Consider the following 17,762-nt stretch of genomic DNA (forward strand, 5'->3'; position numbering starts at 1 on the left):
AACTGCTTAATAACACTTAAAAACATTTTTTTACCCGCCTTTCAGGTCATGTTGCCCTCAGAAGCCAGCTGATGAGACAAGATAAGCGCCTAGTTGAACATTACTTTAAAAACCCTTAACAAGCAACAATTAAAGCCTTTGTTTGCTTTTCTTGCATGTGTAGCACAATTCCTGCCAGATGCAGAATGGAATTAATTTGGTGTTCAGAGTTCTTTTACAAAGGCAGCAGCAATCATACCATAGATGAGCTCTTTTCTGACTGTGCTGCCAGAATTTGATGGCACCATTTCCAAAATATCAGGAGCAGAATTCCGGGTCACTTTAAGGTGGGAACCACCTAAATAAATAAATAAATAAGGAAGGAAGGAAGGAAGGAAGGAAGGAAGGAAGGAAGGAAGGAAGGACCAGTGCTTTTTTGAAAAGATTCCTCACACACACACAAACGCCCTGGCCTGTATGAGTGTGAGGCAACCCTGCCCACTTTTGAGTTCTTTGCTCATCCCTTGTGGCCTTCTTCTCCCCTCCTTCAAGCCCAAGGCCATGAAAAGTTTGCCTACCCTTTCTTCCAAAGAACCAGGGGTGTCCATAAAGGCATAGACAACAATTCAAGATGGCAGCTGCAACGTATGATCAAAGTTCCACCCATCCATATGCACATGAGACACACCTAAAAAACAGGCTGAGCTTCAACTGCACTCTTGTGATTCTTTTGAGAACATCCTGTGGACACCCTTGCAAAGTACTCTCAGCCTTCCATGCTGGCTGGGGAATTCTGGGAGTTGAAGTCCACACATCTTAAAATTGCCAAGGTTGAGAAACACTGCTATGAGGTAATGTAATTATTTATTTATTCCTTTATTTGCTCAATTTACATGCCCAGCTCAGGAGGTCAAGAAGCTCTTCCTCCTATTATTTTTTCTCCACAACAGCTCTGAGGTAGGTTGGACTTATGGAGAGCGACCGGCCCAAAGTCACCCAACTGAGTTTCCATGGCTGAGGAAAGACTAGGACACAGGACTCTCCAATGCCAGTCCAGCAGCTTCACCATTATACTATAGTGTCTCTTACAGCACTGAACTAATTTAACAGTTGATTAAATAGATCTATCTGTGCTGAAATGAAATATTGTTGACCTCTCCATCAAAACAGTGAAGTATATACTGTATGGGGAAGAGTGATGTGCAGAGTCAGTTTTAGAATATGTCTTTTCTTGTACAGTATGCACATGTTAGGTTCTAAATGATTGCATTTTGTATGAATAAAGTATGCGCTTTCCCCCACCCTTAATAAAATGCTTCTAGTGTTGAATCTCCTCAAGGAACATTTTGCTGTCCTGTATGCTACTACTAAGTGGATGAATGCAGGTGGGGAAACAATTGCCTGCATTATTATCATTCTGATTTTTAATCTGCCTGGTAACTGAAATTCTCTAGCAAAATTACTGTGTCCCTTAAAAACAATGAATGATTCTAAAATCATATTTTAAAACCCAGGAAAAATGCAATGTGCGTTAAAATGAATGAATAGCATAGGAAATTGCATATACTTAAAGTCTGCCTCAACCTGATGTCTTCCAGATGTCTTGGTGGTTCTTGTATTTTAATACATATAGCCACCAATACACCAGAAACAGTGTCTTAGCTACCAGTGAAAATTCCCACTTCAAACCTTATCTGTAAAAGTCCATTTCTGGACTCATATAACATTCAGCAGCTTATGTCAACCACCAGCTACAAGCTTCCTGGTTATCAGTGAAGAGACTTACCTCCTTCCTGGATCACATGCAGATGATACTATATTGGCTCTAAATGGGAAATTACCTCAATTGCTGGAATTCTTATAATTCATCTCAATAAATCCTGTTAAAGTGTGGTTGGAAAACAGCCACTTTTCATTTTAGGCAGCTGTCAAAGAAGCTTAGATTCCCTCTGCCATAAACAGAGGTTGGAAAATCTTGATGAATGAAACCTAAATTTTTGTTCTTGCTGCAGACTGATGCTCGAGTTGCTATTCAGGGAAGCTGTGCCTGAGTTGCCCCCTCCCTGCAGATTGTATGCCGGGACCAAATGCCTTTTGCATCCTGCTCTAGCCTACGCAGCAGCTGTACCACCACATTTCCATGTGGCAAGAGCAGCTCACACAGAGCTGATCTGCCAGGCTCAGGGATTGCACAAACATCTCTCAGCTCCTGGTTCCACACCCACCCATTACTTGCATCTTGGAAATGGACAGACTTAAAGCATTAGCCCCAGGAAGAAGGGAGAAAGAGCAGCTGATGAAAGGCAGGTCAGCTGCACCAGTTTGGGTCTAAGCAAGAAGCTGTTGAAGGGAAACAGCTCCTTGTATTAAACAAGATGAGAAAGGCTGTAGCGAGCTTTCCTGCCATGGTTTCCTCCAGATATGTGGGAATACAATTCCCATTACCCCTATTAAAAGCTGTAGGAAACCAGATCTGGAAAGGCAAAACTAACAGCTTTTGTGATCCTAGCACATTTAAAGAGCTTATTCTTCTCATCTTTATCTGCCACTCTCCTTCCACCCTTACAACACTGCACATCCCCATCCCATCATTTCCTCTTCCTGCTTTTGGTTCCCCCCATTTTCAGCTTTGATCCCTATTACTTCCTATAAGTCATCTACTTCATCTGAAAATACTGGAGCCGGATGACATTTTAAAAATGAACAAATGTGTTGCATCAGCTTTCAGGAATCAGAGCCTACTTCTTCTTTCAGTTCTTGCCTGCTGCATCTTATAATTTTGACCTCCCAGCAGCTTACCAATGGCCCTTTGGTCTAAGCTTTTGGGTCTACCCTGATGTTCTGTGACAGAGAAAAACTGAGCCAACTGTCACCAAGAGGGTCACAACCAAGGCCATCAAGCCCATTGAGAAGTTAGAAACAGCAACCCAATTGTGTTTGGTTCCTCTGGGACAAATCAAGATGTGTGTGTGTGTGTGTGTGTGTGTGCACGCGCTAAAACAGCTCAAGGGGTATCCTGGGAAGGATACAGGAAAACAGAACCATGAACACCTTGCTAAAGATTTTGTTGGAGATGGTTGTATCATTAAGTGGACAGGACTATCTGGAGACATCTGCTCCACTGAGCTCCATTTATCCTGCACCTACTAACTCTTGAGCTCTGCCTTTATGTCTTCCATCAAATCTTCTCTCTTATACTGCCCTCCTTTACCAGCCCTCTTTGGTATCTGAATTGTTGGCTTTAGACCTGACATCCCTAACTAGAAATACACAAATGCCCATAGCCCTATCACAGTGCACCTATACTACTACTGGCTTATCCAGAGTTTAGCTGATGGCTACCATATCACCAGTGCCCTGCTGAGTGACTACATATTATAGAAACAACAGTGAATCACCACAGACCCAAATAAATGCTTCTTACTTGAGTACAATGCTGGACAGAAAAAGATGTAGTACTTACTTGTGCTAGAAGTGGGATTCAGCCCAGACCACTTAGCAGATCACAGGACTAGGTTATATTTCCTAAGAGGGGCAAAATGCATTCATTAACCATTTCTGTTAAAGCAGGAGGACATAATCTTGGATGGAATTGGATGGAAAAAAGTAGTTATCTAAGAGGACACAAACTCATCTTCTATTGGGATAAACTCATCAACAAGGCAACAGAACTGCTCAGAGAACTCCAATTAATGTCTCTGCAAAAGATCTTAGGCATTGTGGGCTACATCTATTGTATATCCTACTTAAAGTTGCCAAGATTCAGAGACACTGCCCTAGGTGCTATGGGAAGGGGACTGTTTTCCCATCTCAGTTCCAGTCATTAATTATCAGGTTGCACATGAATTAGAGGTTCACAACTTGGAGCCCCAAGACCACTTGCAGCCCCTCTGAAGCTTTAGGGGTGAGCAAGTGTAAGCTGATGAAATCCATGCAGAGTGCCCCTTGATGGCATCATTACCATGAGCTTATATTTATTACATTTGGTTTTTATATCAACTCTGCTCTCTTCATTGCTCCAGCCCTTATTTTTTGGTGCACAGCTCCTGAAAGGCTAAATGATTCTCAGCCCCAAAAAGATGGTGCATGCACTTAGTAGATAAAAATAACCCGCTGTAATGAGAAGGCACAAGTTAATGGAAACGAGCTGTGGAAGTCAGAGAAAGAAATGTGGAAACCGTATGCAGTTATGATTCATTAGAAGAGGACTTAGAGAACAAAAGGAAGTCAAGAGCACCAAAAGGGCAGGAAACCACTGCTCAGAGGGAGAGGATGCAGCATCTTAGAAACCTGTAGGCTGATGCATAAGAACTGTTTTTATTTTTTATCTATTTTTTATCTTATTCTTCAAATTTCTATCACCACCCATCTCTCCCAAAAGGGGACTCTGGACTGTTACATTTGACAGCAAAAAATGGTCACTTCCCTTTTGGACCATTGCAATGCACTCATGTGGAGCTGTCCTTGAAGAACACCCAGAAGTTACAACTGGTCTAGAATGCAGCGGCATGCACAGTGTTGGGCATCCCTAGGTTTGCCCCCATCACACCCCTGTTGCGTGAGCTGCACTGGCTCTTTGTTTTCTTCCGAGTGCAATTCAAGGTGCTGGTTATAATCTTTAAAACCCTACTTGGCATGGGACCAGGTTATCTGTGGGACCACCTCTCCCTGAGGACACCTGTTCATCCCACCAGAGCAGATAGGGTGGGCATGCTCCAGGTCCCTTCCCTCAAACAGTCCCATCTTGTGGATCCTTGGAAGCCTGCCTTTTCTGCTGCAGCCCCTGCCCTAAGGAACACCCTCCCACCCCCAGAGATCCAACATGCCCCAACCTTTTATCCTTCTGGAGAGCACTTAAAACCTGGCTCCTCCCCCAGGCCTTGGGATAGGGCGAGGTCAGGGTGGGATGAGAATGTGGGTGCACTGGGGAGGCAGGAACGGCTCTGGTGCCCGGTTTTTCCATTTCCAGTTTTATTGTTGTTGGTTTTATATTGTTTTATACTGTTTTATTGGTTGGAAGCTGCCCAGAGTTGTTTTTAAGATGGGTGGCAATATAAATGTTTCAGATAAATAAATATTTATTGATTTTTAAAATATTTTTACAATTATTGTTTTATATGTGTATTGTTTTTGATTATAGTATGCCACCCAGAGTCATTTTCTGTGATGGGTGGCCACATAAATGTGATGAATAAATACATAAATAAATAAAATTGCTCTAACCAACATCCTCTTGGACCTTGGCTGGATCCCTTGCAGAAAGATCTTCCAAACAGTTAAGCATCACTGGAGCTTTCCCCTGCCTTAGTGCCAACTTCACCTGCACTGCCACCAAACTTTGCCAGTAGGGCCAGATTGCATACATAAGGCATCTGCTAAAGCACAAGGAACATTCTGTGCAACTGACAAATCACAGAGCAAGTTGTGCTCAACAAGGCTGTGTTGGCAGTTGCTGCAAAGCAGGTGTACATCCTAAAGTAGTATGGCAACATTTTGCTGAACCACCCACATCCCAGTTACAAGCCTTGGTTAACACACTTTCTCCCCAATCCTGTTGCCCCTGATAATATGGTTCACTATATCAATCCACCACCTAATTTTACTGCATTAACTCCCTCACCTCTGAGTTCTCCCTCACCATCACATCTGTTTAATTCCACCCCCTTTTTGATTGTGGGATGTGACAGATTCATATTCTTTCTCTTTTGCTGATACCTCCAGTGCAATCAGAATTTAAGTCTATGTTTCACTAGCACATTTGCCCCCAAATCAGTTGTGTTTCATAAGCTGTGGCAAGGGCAGCCAGCACTGCAGAAATGCCAGGCTTCCTAAATGCCTGTGCCCATTTGCCTACCATTGAAATTTCAGGTCAGTTGCTTCCCAAGACTTCCTTGTATTAAAGATTTGATTTGATTTCCTTGGACATAATAAAGACTGGATGAATAAAGGCTGAAGGTTCTAAAGCAGTGTTTCTCAACCTTGTCAACTTTAAGATGTGTGGACTTCAACTCCCAGAATTCCCCAGCCAGCAAAGCAAAGCTGGCTGGGGAATTCTGGGAGTTGAAGTCCACACATCTTAAAAGTTGATAAGGTTGAGAAACACTGTCCCTAAGGACGAGAAAGTTCATCTACTCAGGATGTTTCTTTTTTTCAGCCCAGTGCAAATCACTGTCCCTGCATGATGGCTTTGACAGGTGGGTACATATGGCCTTTTGAAATTCTCTACCCAGTTTGTGGCAGAGAAATGGGATGGGCACGTGGGAATTATTTATTGGAATTCCTCCAGGGAAAGGAGAAATTCTCCAAGAAAGACAGGACTTTCTTAGAATGGACAATGAGATAGCTACTCAAAAAGACCAACCAGGAAGGCTGTTTCATTGTGACCAATGGTGCTCAAGGAAGGACTTTGCAGCAGAGATCTAGGATCTAATTCAGCAGAATGAACAAGACAAGACTTCAAATGCTGCTGGGCTAGGTTGGTTTACCATATGTGAATTAATACACATTTCTATGGAAGGAGTAAAACAAATACCTGAACCAGGACCTTCAGACTACCAAGGCTCCTGAACTCAAGTAAGCGTCCTTAATAGCTTGCTTAGGCATTTGCAGATGCTGGCTCACCGGAGTTATCTTAAATCACCACTTTTATTTTTAAATGGGAACCAGGAAGTAACTAACCACAGAAAGTGACTAGTACTGACCTCCACTTTGTTGGAAGTCCTGGCAAATCCAGCATGCCTCATTAGCATGTGAATTAGCATGTAAATTGAGTTGTCCCACAGTGCAACTCTGAGGAAGCTGTTTGTTGTCACTCCCTCTTTCCCCTTCTTCCACCCAGGGAGAAGCAAGCATGCTGCTCTGTTCTCCATTCATCAGGGCCATGTGCTCTGGCCTTGATGGAGGATTCTGCCCCTTTCTTCCACACAGCTCTTGGCAGCTGTAGGGCTGAGAGTTTAGGGCAAACTAAGTATTTAGAAAGAAAAGAAGAACAAAAGAACTTCATCTTTTCCACCAAGATGGATGTAACAAAACAACAAAGAATAAAGTAAGATTTTTTTTACTTCTTAACCTAATACGTCTAAACGTGTGATTCTTTATGCTTGGTAGGGCTGAATGTGTAATATCAATAACCCGTGTTTCTCTGGCATGCTTATTTAAGCTATCTAAGATATTATTTTTCTCTGCCAGCTTCTCAGCTGCATTATAAGCTCTGCTCCGTTTCAGTGTTTCTAGCAGGCCACTAAATTGGCTTCACATTTTATCATTCCGCTTATCTCACTATAAGCAGAAAACCCATCTGAAATTGGTGTGTCAATGGAGGGGAACTTATTTCAGTCCAAAATTGGTTCTGCTCCTTAAACTGTATTGTCCACAAATTTGTGACATGAGCCACATCAGCTTGTGCTGATCCCAAAGGACTGGGATGAGCATGAATAGCATCTAAAGGCAAGTTTTCCACTGATTTTCAACAGGAAATGTATATTTAGCCTCTGACAAGCTTAAACCAATTATGTGGAAAGGTGGTGGGCTATCGTTTGCTGGATGCCTTCAAGAAGATGTTCAAGAGATATTTGTTAAGGATACTTTAATTTGGATTAATGAGTTGGATCAATCACCTATTAATTTATGTGCCGCAATCCCCCCTGCAAAATAGGACCATTATAACCTTTGTCTATTCAATATCATTATCAACAGCTTTTATGCTCCCAGAAGGTGGTAATAATAATAGTAATAATAATAATAATAATATCATTGAATAATGCAGTCTCCAAACACAGAATGGATAATCCCCTCTTATTTAAGGCTATCTTTTTTACTCCTTCCGAAATGTATTTTTTAAATTCCACCTTAAGTCAAAGAATGTGATTCTTTTTTTAAGATACCACAATTCAGTGTTTCCTGTTTTTCTAGCTCTCTTGCAACGAGAAATGGACATATGTTTAAGCTTCTTCAAATCTTAGCCATCGCTTGCTGAGATAGACATCTAGAGACAAATTAAGACAGCAAGCCACATTTCTAATCATGTAAAAGTTGAGATTTTCAATTAATAGATAATTGCCCAAAATCACCAGATAACTTGCTGAAAGGAAACGTTAAGTCTCAAAGCTAAGTATTTGTCTAGGTGGAGAGGCTCAAGTTCAGACTGTGAACTTCACAAGACAATTTACTGGATGATTTTTTTCCTGTCAGGGTTGCTCCTAGGAGAAGAAAGAAAACTCTTCTGTTTTAAGCTTCTTCGTCTATGATGAAAAACAAAAGTTTTAATGAAAAGGTTTTGAAATGGCTATTCCATAACTTTCCTTATTCCTGTTGTGCAGACATGTGGTGGCTGGATGCCTAGCACTCTTACTGCTGGCCATGAAGGCCAAAAGGCCAGTAGGTTGCAGCTCAGAAACCTCTGAGGGCCTCCAAATCAAACCAAATCTTTATTACCGTCATCGATCAGCATAAGGAGGGTGGGTACAGTCAATTAAAAAGCACAGAAGATACATCAGGGTCTAAAACAAATGATGAAAAGTTAGAAGATATATTAAAACATAAAGTATATATAAAAACAAGTCTAAAAGAAGGGGTAGGAGCATTAGATGGGTGTGGGGGAGCATAAAGGTTAGTATGTGGAAGACTGTAGCTATCAAATTACAGAGCCATCTAATACGATGAACTAGACACTCATTAAATCTAGTTTATGGCACAGGCCATCATCCAATGAATTTTAAGCACTGCTGCGCAGAACCTAGCAACACAGGATGTTGGTATCTGAAGGCAGCAGAGAGGCATAGAATTGTCCTGTGCACTCTGGGTATTTAGGCCGTAATGGTGAGATGAGGCTAGTATGAATGTCTCTGTAGTACAGGCCCTGGAGAAACACATACACTGTTGTTTCTGTTGTCCAGAGTCACAGGGACATTGTCTCTGGGTAAGGAATCTTCCTCTATTGGCCTTTAAGGACCACGGAGGGGAGGGGAGGGCATGACATCGTGCCAGAGTAAAGACTCCCTGGTACATGAGGGCCTCCAAGGAAAGTAGCAGTAGATGAGGTCCCACAGCCAAGTGTCAAGCCGAACGATCTTTGGAAGGCCATAGCCAACCTCTTGAGATGCACAGAACTGACTAACGGATGGGGAACAGAAGATGGATTTAGAATACCTGAGAAAGGTTGGCAGGTGGGACTGGCAGCTGGCAGCAGGATCCAGATAGCAGCTGGATAAAAAAAGGTAGAGTTTGAAAGATCTATTGCTGATAGTGCTACTGATAAAAAAAATGGGCATAGCTGAATGTTGGGGACCAAGGGGGAGATATTTTGATCCATTAGCAAGGAGGCGTAGCTCAAATGTGATGATTTAGGCTACAGTTCCTAAACACCAGCCATGCTGACTGAAGTTTTACTTCAACCAGATCCCTATGATCACAATTTTTTATACACTCAAACTGTTGGTTAGGCCTACAGGAATTGTGAGGCGTCAGGTTGCTCACTCCTGTCCTAACCAACAGGGTCTGAGGTTTAGTTTAACTGGATTCACTCAGGACTCAGCTAAGAGCAAGATTCTCTCTCCCACTGCATACGATGTTATATTAGTTACCATGGGGCCCAAATTCCACCCTCGGAGCCAGAGAGATAAAACCAAATTTATCTTTACTATCCATCTGAAGTACTAACATTCATATTAAGTTAAGATTGTAAGTGTGTGGGGCATGAATGACTTGTTTTGCTTATTCCATAAACTGTTCTTACAGGTTAGAGTGAAATATAGTGATAATTTCCAGCTAATCTGGAAAGGTGGGAGTTACTTTAAATAGGGATGTGTGTGTGTGCACATGCGTGTCTATTTAAATCAATCCCCCTTTTCCTGATTAGCTCCCACACCCTTTTGCATTAATAATCAATGCCTGAAAACGAGCTGGAATTGATTAGCTAGTTCGGTTCCATTCATTCAGGACTTAAAATGAATGGCATCGTACTTGCTAATCAATTCTTGTTCAGAACTAGGCACTGATTATTAACGCAACAGAGTATGGAAGATAACCTGGAAGGAGACGTGTGGCTTTGCAGTGTGTGGAGGCCACCAGTCCATAAATAAATGCATCTCATACATAAATGCAAATGAATGAGCAGCCACCGGTGCAGAGAGAACACAGGCTGGTGCTCCAGGGGAACAAGCCTCAGGAGTCCTCCAACTGCTGCTTCTCTCGTGCCCCTTCCTTGCCCCAGCTTTGTGCATATCATTAACGGTTTTTCATTAACCCTTTCAACCCTTTTCCCCTGCCCCATCTCAAAATAATTTAAAAAGCAAATAAAAAGAATGACATAAGAGGAGTCCTGCCTCACTCCAGAAATGACCCTACCTATGTTTGTATCTATTGAATCAAATCAAAGTCCTCTACATTGTGCTGGGCAAACATGGTAAAATAAGTACTTTGCAGGTATTAAAGGTTTCCGGTTTGGGAGTCCCCACTGAAAGTTGGCTAGAGCACCCGAATCCATTCTCCACGTGGTGCAAAGACTCTGAAGGATTTTGGCTGTGTTGTTTATTCGTTTAGCCGCTTCTGACTCTTCGTGACTTCATGGACCAGCCCACGCCAGAGTTTCATGTCGGTCAACACCCCCAGCTCCCCCAGGGACGAGTCCGTCACCTCTAGAATATCGTCCATCCATCTTGCCCTTGGTCGGCCCCTCTTCCTTTTGCCTTCCGCTCTCCCTAGCATCAGCATCTTCTCCAGGGTGTCGTGTCTTCTCATTATGTGGCCAAAGTATTTCAGTTTTGCCTTTAATATCATTCCCTCAGTGAGCAGTCTGGCTTTATTTCCTGGAGGGTGGACTGGTTTGATCTTCTGGCAGTCCAAGGCACTCTCAGAATTTTCCTCCAACACCACAGTTCCAAAGCATCGATCTTCCTTCGCTCAGCCTTCCTTATGGTCCAGCTCTCGCAGCCATATTTTGGCCGTAGCCCTCTCTAAACCTAGGGGCAGCAGAGAGCAGACAGAAAGGCCATAATAACAGAGGTCAGCTGAGAACTCTTCCCTTTCCACCTTAATTAAAAGCCATCAAGGAGAATGAATGGGGCCATCGAGCCACTGGAAAACAGGAGCGTAAGCCAGTAAAGGAGTCGCAAATATGGAATCATGCTACAGTCCTTAAAAGGGCAGTTGGTACCACGAAAAGGAGGCTCCAAGGATTTCAGAAAGGCCCAAGCAGAGCTGCATGTCTTTATTCCCCACCTGTATTATGGGTACTAACAAGGTGGCATGCATGAAGTTAGTTCTTATGATGTAATGGCATCAAATGTTCAGATTCCCCCTGCCCCCCCCCCAAAAAAAAATTTGGGCAGCCACACCAAAATGTTAGGATAAGATTTCAAGATCTGGGATGCTAGATAAGGGGGCAACTCCCATTCTGAAGGGAAATGAAAATCATCTCAGGATTCCCTTTTGATCCATAAATGTGCTGCACCAACAGTACATATTGCATAATATCAGAGGAGGAGATCATTCAGTTTCCAGAAAGATTTCTTTTGCCCATATTTGAAAGGATGAATCTCTGAGTCCACAGCTTCAGATAGTAGAGAGGCTAAATTTTGATCCCAGTAATGACTATACCCAAGATGAACACCACCTGCTTCTTTTCTAGGCACAGTCCAAGCCACCTTCCTTGTAAAGAGGACGGAAAATGGATTCCCGGCAGCACTGTTTTGCTGCCATCTTGTGGCTTAAAAAGTAACCTGATCCAATTTACAGAGGGGCATTCAAGAGCAGAGAGCCAGTTTGGTGTAGTGGTGAAGGCACCAGGCTGGAAACCGGGAGACCAGGAGTTCTAGTCCCACCTTGGGGACAAAGCCAGCTGGGTGACCGTGGGCCAGTCCCATTCCCCCAGCTCCAGGAAGGAGGCAAGGGCAAACCACTTCTGAAAAACCTTGCCAAGAAAACTGCAGGGACTTGTCCAGGCACTCTCCAAGAATCAGATATGATTGAACAGAAAATGAAATGAAATGAAATGAAATTCAAGAGCAAGAGAGGAGTTAACTTTCAGTCATGACTGGAACTTCCAATCACTTTGGTCAAAAAGTAAGCTTGCTGATGATGAGTATCACAGTTTCCCTAACTATGAGGAAAAGGCTTGTCTAGCATAATCATCCTCCACCTGCAATAGTAATGAATCATACAAATCTTGTTACTACTGTAGTTTGCTTCAGGATTTTAGGTTCCCACTTGCAGTTCAGTCTTGGCACATCAACCCTTTCTCCCATGCATGAAAGAGCCCTGACCTTTTCTTTCTTTCTTCTCTTTTTGGCACAGGACAAAAAGGATTGGCGCAGACATTCAGAAGCAACCTGATGCCCTCGGCTTGGTTTACAGATCAGTTCCCAACATCGCTTTCGGAACTACCCAAAGACCAGCTAGGCACCGAATAGTCCCTTTGGAGGTTGCTTGTTCTCCTGCCCTTTAGAGAGAAGAGTTAAAGACTAATTTTTTGAACAAGGCCCTTCCAATAGTCTTTCAGATGCTTTAAACATGTCTGTGGTTAGTTTAACTGATTTAATGGTGAGCCTATTCTACTTTTATTTATTTATCAGATTTGTCACTGCCCATCTCCTCTCACTAGAGGGACTCTGGATGGTTTACAACAAAAAAAATTTCTTTGCCTCAGATGCATATAAGCAACATCCAAACAAAACGTGAACATCCTAACACGTAAGGCTTTATGGAGTTCAGCTTTGTCAAGATTTCACGATCTTTCTTCTTAAAAAAACTCACCCACCCTTTTTTTAAGGAAGGAAAAAAAATTCCTGAAGACAGGGCACTTGCCAAGAAACACAGTTCTAGGGACAGTTTCTAGGGACAGGTGATAGAAAGATTTCACGATCTTTCTTCTTAAGAAAACTCACCCACCCTTTTTTTAAGGAAGGAAAAAAAATTCCTGAAGACAGGGCACTTGCCAAGAAACACAGTTCTAGGGACAGTTTCTAGGGACAGGTGATAGAAGAGAGCCGAACCAGCTGACACATTGGCAGGCTGGGCGTTACACCACTTCCCAAAAGTCTGGTGAGCTACAGCTGCCACAGTTCCTAGCTAGCATGGCTGTGAAACAGCAAAAGCCCCTGGTTGTTCTAACAATTGGATGATATATAGTTTCTCAGTTATGTTTGCCTCCTGAAACGGCTAACAACTTAAAAGGAATACAGTTGAAGCATTTATGAGCTTGCTTTAGACCCTGGCAACTGATGCCATTGTCCAAGGTTGCAAGAGTATCCCCTGCATCTGAATTTGGTTATTTGCCTCTATTCTAATCCTTTAAAATACTTTTTACAATCATATTCACTAAAACCACATCTACTAAACCTCTAAATCTAGCTTCAGAATGTTAAAGGATTCTTGGCTAGTCACAGTCATCCAAGTCCTAAAACAAGAACAAACATTTGAACCAGCAGCACAATTTGTAATAAATACAAAAAAAAAATATATTGAAAAGTTTGCACAAAGAAAGCTTGATTTAGCAAAACTGTTATTTGAGGGAGGAGGAACAGAGCAAAAGATGCTGATAATGACAAGTTATACTAAAAAACAAAAACAACCCTGTCCCTCTGCACACAATGTCTTAGCAGCTCCCACTCTGTGCAGGGGAAGACTACTGTATTACATTCAATATGGACCAAGAAGTTCCATTCTGGATGACAGAGGAGAAAACTCTTGCAGCGATGTATAAGAACATAAGCAGTGTCCTGCTGGGTTGAACCCCTGGCCCATCTGTTCTCACAGTGGCCAATTAACTGCCCAAGGAAGCCCACTAGTCTCATAGCAAATGGCCTTCAGAGGCAGACACACTGCCATCAAGACTAATAGCCATTGATCTCCATGACTTCCATGAATTGGTCCAACCCATTTTTGAAGCCAGCCAAGCACCACATCTCATTGTAGTGAAGTCCAAAGTTTGATTATGCTTTGTGTGATTATGTGATATGCAGAACTGAGCAACATTTCACCCACCTAGTCTGTGACCATCAAAGTTGCTCTTAAGTGAATCCTACTGAATCCACCTGGTTCATCTGACTTGGTCTTCTTTATAGGGGGAATAGGAAGACCCATGGTTAAGCAGGCTAAAGACAATCAAGCCAATATTTTTCTATAATGGTGCACATAAAAATCTACAGAATGAAGGCAATACGAACATGTTTACAAATATGGAAATTTAAGCAAGCCCAGCTAATTGGTAACTTATTTAGCTCTGACATTTTAAAAAAGAATACAGCATGAAGATCCATGGTAGAATAAGTTCTTTTTGGGTTAAATAATATATAAGCTTGTGCTCAAATGAAGTGCTTAACAGACTGAAGATTGTACATAATTCTAAAACATTTCTAGGGAGCCTAATAAAATTTCTATTATGGATTATTTTAATGTGTTTTTGAAATGCTTAAGTGTTTATTATTAAATGTTAATTGATTCTCCTAAATTGTTGCAGTAGAGCTCAGCTGTCACTCTCCAAGCCTCATAAGCAACAAAACAGAGCCTACTGGGCAAAACGCTTATACTGTACAACTTACTACAAGTGTCTCTAAGGGCCTCCCACTCTAGGGAGAAATGGGTGATCCATGCTTTCCTAATAAAACTGTAGGCTAAGATTAAGCAACCTGCATTATGATCCCCATAGTCCCTAGCCACTGGAGATGCTGATTAGAAGTTTTCCTACCAAGTTCCCTACAGCTGCTCAAAATCAACAGTGCCTTCTTGGGTTTTAGACTGATGTTGATCTGTCAACCTCAGATAACATGGGGAAAGGCCAGGAGTTGTGGGAGCCAGTCCAGCATCTGGTTAGAGGATGCTGATTCTCAGAAATATATTCAGAGATATTTTCACTGTATTCATGCACAGAAGCCGCTTCTAGTTTCAAGTTCTAAATCAATGCTGTATATTGTATATACAGATGCAGACAATCACAGGAATGCATGTTCTCGTCAAACAAGAGGAGGCATAAAATTTGTTTTTCAGGAACTGCCAGTCTAAACCACAGCTTTTCTAACCAAGAACAAGTATCTGATGACTTCAATCTATATAGTAAAAGTTGGAATACTGTTAAAAATCTTAGCCCTGGTGAATAAGTAGAAGTTGCAAGATACAACTTTTGTTGTTCATAGTGCAACTTGGAGATTGTCTGAAGGGAACAAATGGATCTAGAGCCACAGGCTGCACACTTCTGGTCTCCAGGGTCTTGTCTTTCCAGCCCTATTTGAACTTGATAGGAATTTAATGAGACATCTTGCATGCAGGTATGTACTCTCCCACTGGGCTTCAGCAGAAACTATGATTTCATAACATAAACGAAATACATGGAAATGCTGTCTTTTAACATAATGGACAAAAACTCCTAGAGAAAGCTGTCTGGAATAAGATCTCAATTTTGAATAAATGGCCTGGTAAAAAACCTATTCCTGTAGCTTCATAGAAGAACAGAGTGCATCTTATAGGATCACTCTTACAATCTACTTATCTCCCAGCAGTACAATGGTGCAGCTGAACTCTGTGTCAGGCATTGCGCTGAGGCTGTGGACATAGCAGGGACTCACTTGCTGCCTTCCCTGCAAATTGGTGGGTGGTAGTGCCAGTTCAGCTCTAGGCATGTCAAATCCCAGTGACCAGATATCCTGGGGCATTCAGCATTACCCATTTAAGTCTTCTTATTAAATGCACACTTAAAGGCAACAATATTTATACTAGCATTAAAGATGCATTCTGTGAGCAGTCACTTTTAGGTACATCAGATTGTTTTTTTTAAAAAAAGACAACCCTAATATAAGAAGCCTCTCCAGGGTTCTCAACTAAATTAAAGCAGACCACCTGACAGCCTAGTTTTACTAATGCTTCTTCTTCATGCAAGCACATAAAACAAGCTATCAAAAGATAACTTATCATAACATCCAAACTCAAGAACCCAGTGGACAGATCCCAAGAAGTTTATAACATTTACTTCTGCCTTGCAACCTTGCTTGGAAACAACAAAACAAAATTCTGTATTTGGACCTCACAAGGGATTTGGTTGGTTTTGGGACTGCCCATTTATAGCAAGCCAGGAATCCTGGATTTTTGTTACCTGGGAACATGGTCAATAATTTAAAACTTCATGATTAAAGAATGTTGTTCTAGTAAATATTTCCCCAAACCACAAATGGCAAATACAATTTTTGAAAAGAGCATTACTCCACAAAACAGGGTGAATACTCCTATGTGAATGCCTGCTGCAATACCTATATGCATCTAAAACCAAGCATCATTTTCTTTCAAGGCTATTGTCTTCACTCATAAACAAATTCAATCAAATAAATAATATGCAAAGGTTTCTTTATCCCGATGTCAACCTAATCATTCATTATACTCCATTATATCTCCAGCACCTGACCGGCTTCATGAAAAGGCAGTTTCCATTTGCCCTAGAACAGCATGGCAGGAAGACTAGTCTAACTCCATCCTGTAACTTCAATAGAAATAATTCCCAATTTGAAATAATACTGTTCTGCTAGTAACCCTGCTAATTGCCAAACAGACAATAGATATGCAGTGGACCCACTCATTAACCAAAAGACTGAACGGCTTGTGCATATGCATGACAGACAAAATTTGGGGGGAGGGGGAAGCATACAGCATGCTATAAACCCCACTGATTTTAATCAAAAGGTGGGTTGTGCTTCTAAAAATAAACAAATATGTACTTGCTATTTGTAGGCAGGGATAAAGAGCTATCACCAAGAAAGAGTTCCCAACAACTGGTCATTACCCATCATCTACTCACAACCTGTAATCTATGGTAGTACTTTAAATCTCCTTTGCAATCCTGATTCTGGAAACTCACATTCCTTTCTAATTTGCCTAAAATTAATTTCAGCACCTTAAAGTACAACTGCAGCATATATAATATAGCTATCATATGGAGAATTTACAGCCTCGTGTGGCGCAGAGTGGTAGGTGGCAGTATTGCAACCGAAACTCTCCCCATGACCCGAGTTCGATCCCAGCAGAAGCTGGATTCTCGGGTAGCCGGCTCAGGTCGACTCAGCCTTCCATCCTTCCGAGGTCAGTGAAATGAGCACCCAACTTGCTGGGGAAGGTAACGAATGGGGAAGGCAATGGCAAACCACCCCACTCTATAGTCTGCCAAGAAAACATCGCGAAAATAGCATCCCCCCAATGGGTCAGACATGGCTTGATGCTTGCACAGGGGACCTTTCATCTTTTCTTTCACATGGAGAATTTAACCTTAGTTTTTTAAGTCTGTCTGAAATTCAGAACCTTACCCACATGATTAAAGCAGCATTTGAAACCCACAAATCAGCTACTCGATACTCATCCAAGCCGCTTAAAAAGACACCCTACGTTCTAATTCTACGGACTAAGAAAACACATATTGGAGAAAACTTTTGCTGCCATATACAGGGTCAGAGTTTAACCAGCTGTCCAACATGTCCTTGACTGAATTTAACACTGAAAAGCAAGTTCCTGCAAACTGCTTACTGGCAGTTTTCTCCTCCAGCCAAATCAAGAATTCCAGTTTTCTTATGAAAAGTCACTCTGCATCTGCACAGAGACATTTCAGCCTAAGTGTTTCAAAGGTCATCCGAAACAAGAGAAAAAGCAGAACTATTACCAAAGGAGCAAGAGAAAATTAATGGCGTTAAAAGAAAAATGGCAGATACATTCAGCATGCGGTAAGTCCACAACTGGTTAAGAGCCAAAGTTGGTATGAATGTCCTGTTTGTGTGATTATATGACACAACAAGCTGCAGAAGCCCACAAACCCT

General features: G+C 41.9%; 1 long non-coding RNA gene across 1 annotated transcript in view; it reads right to left on the bottom strand.

Annotated features, from left to right (window-relative positions):
* Positions 1 to 411: 411 nt before the first annotated feature.
* The window catches only part of LOC134503320 (uncharacterized), a 136,696-nt gene continuing 119,345 nt past the window's right edge, over positions 412 to 17,762 (bottom strand). Inside the window, exon 6 of the long non-coding RNA XR_010068530.1 lies at positions 412 to 427. This is a non-coding gene — a long non-coding RNA (uncharacterized LOC134503320). The remainder of the gene's footprint in view (positions 428 to 17,762) is intronic.

Source organism: Candoia aspera, chromosome 10, assembly GCF_035149785.1.
Source record: "Candoia aspera isolate rCanAsp1 chromosome 10, rCanAsp1.hap2, whole genome shotgun sequence".
Lineage (NCBI taxonomy): Eukaryota > Metazoa > Chordata > Lepidosauria > Squamata > Boidae > Candoia > Candoia aspera.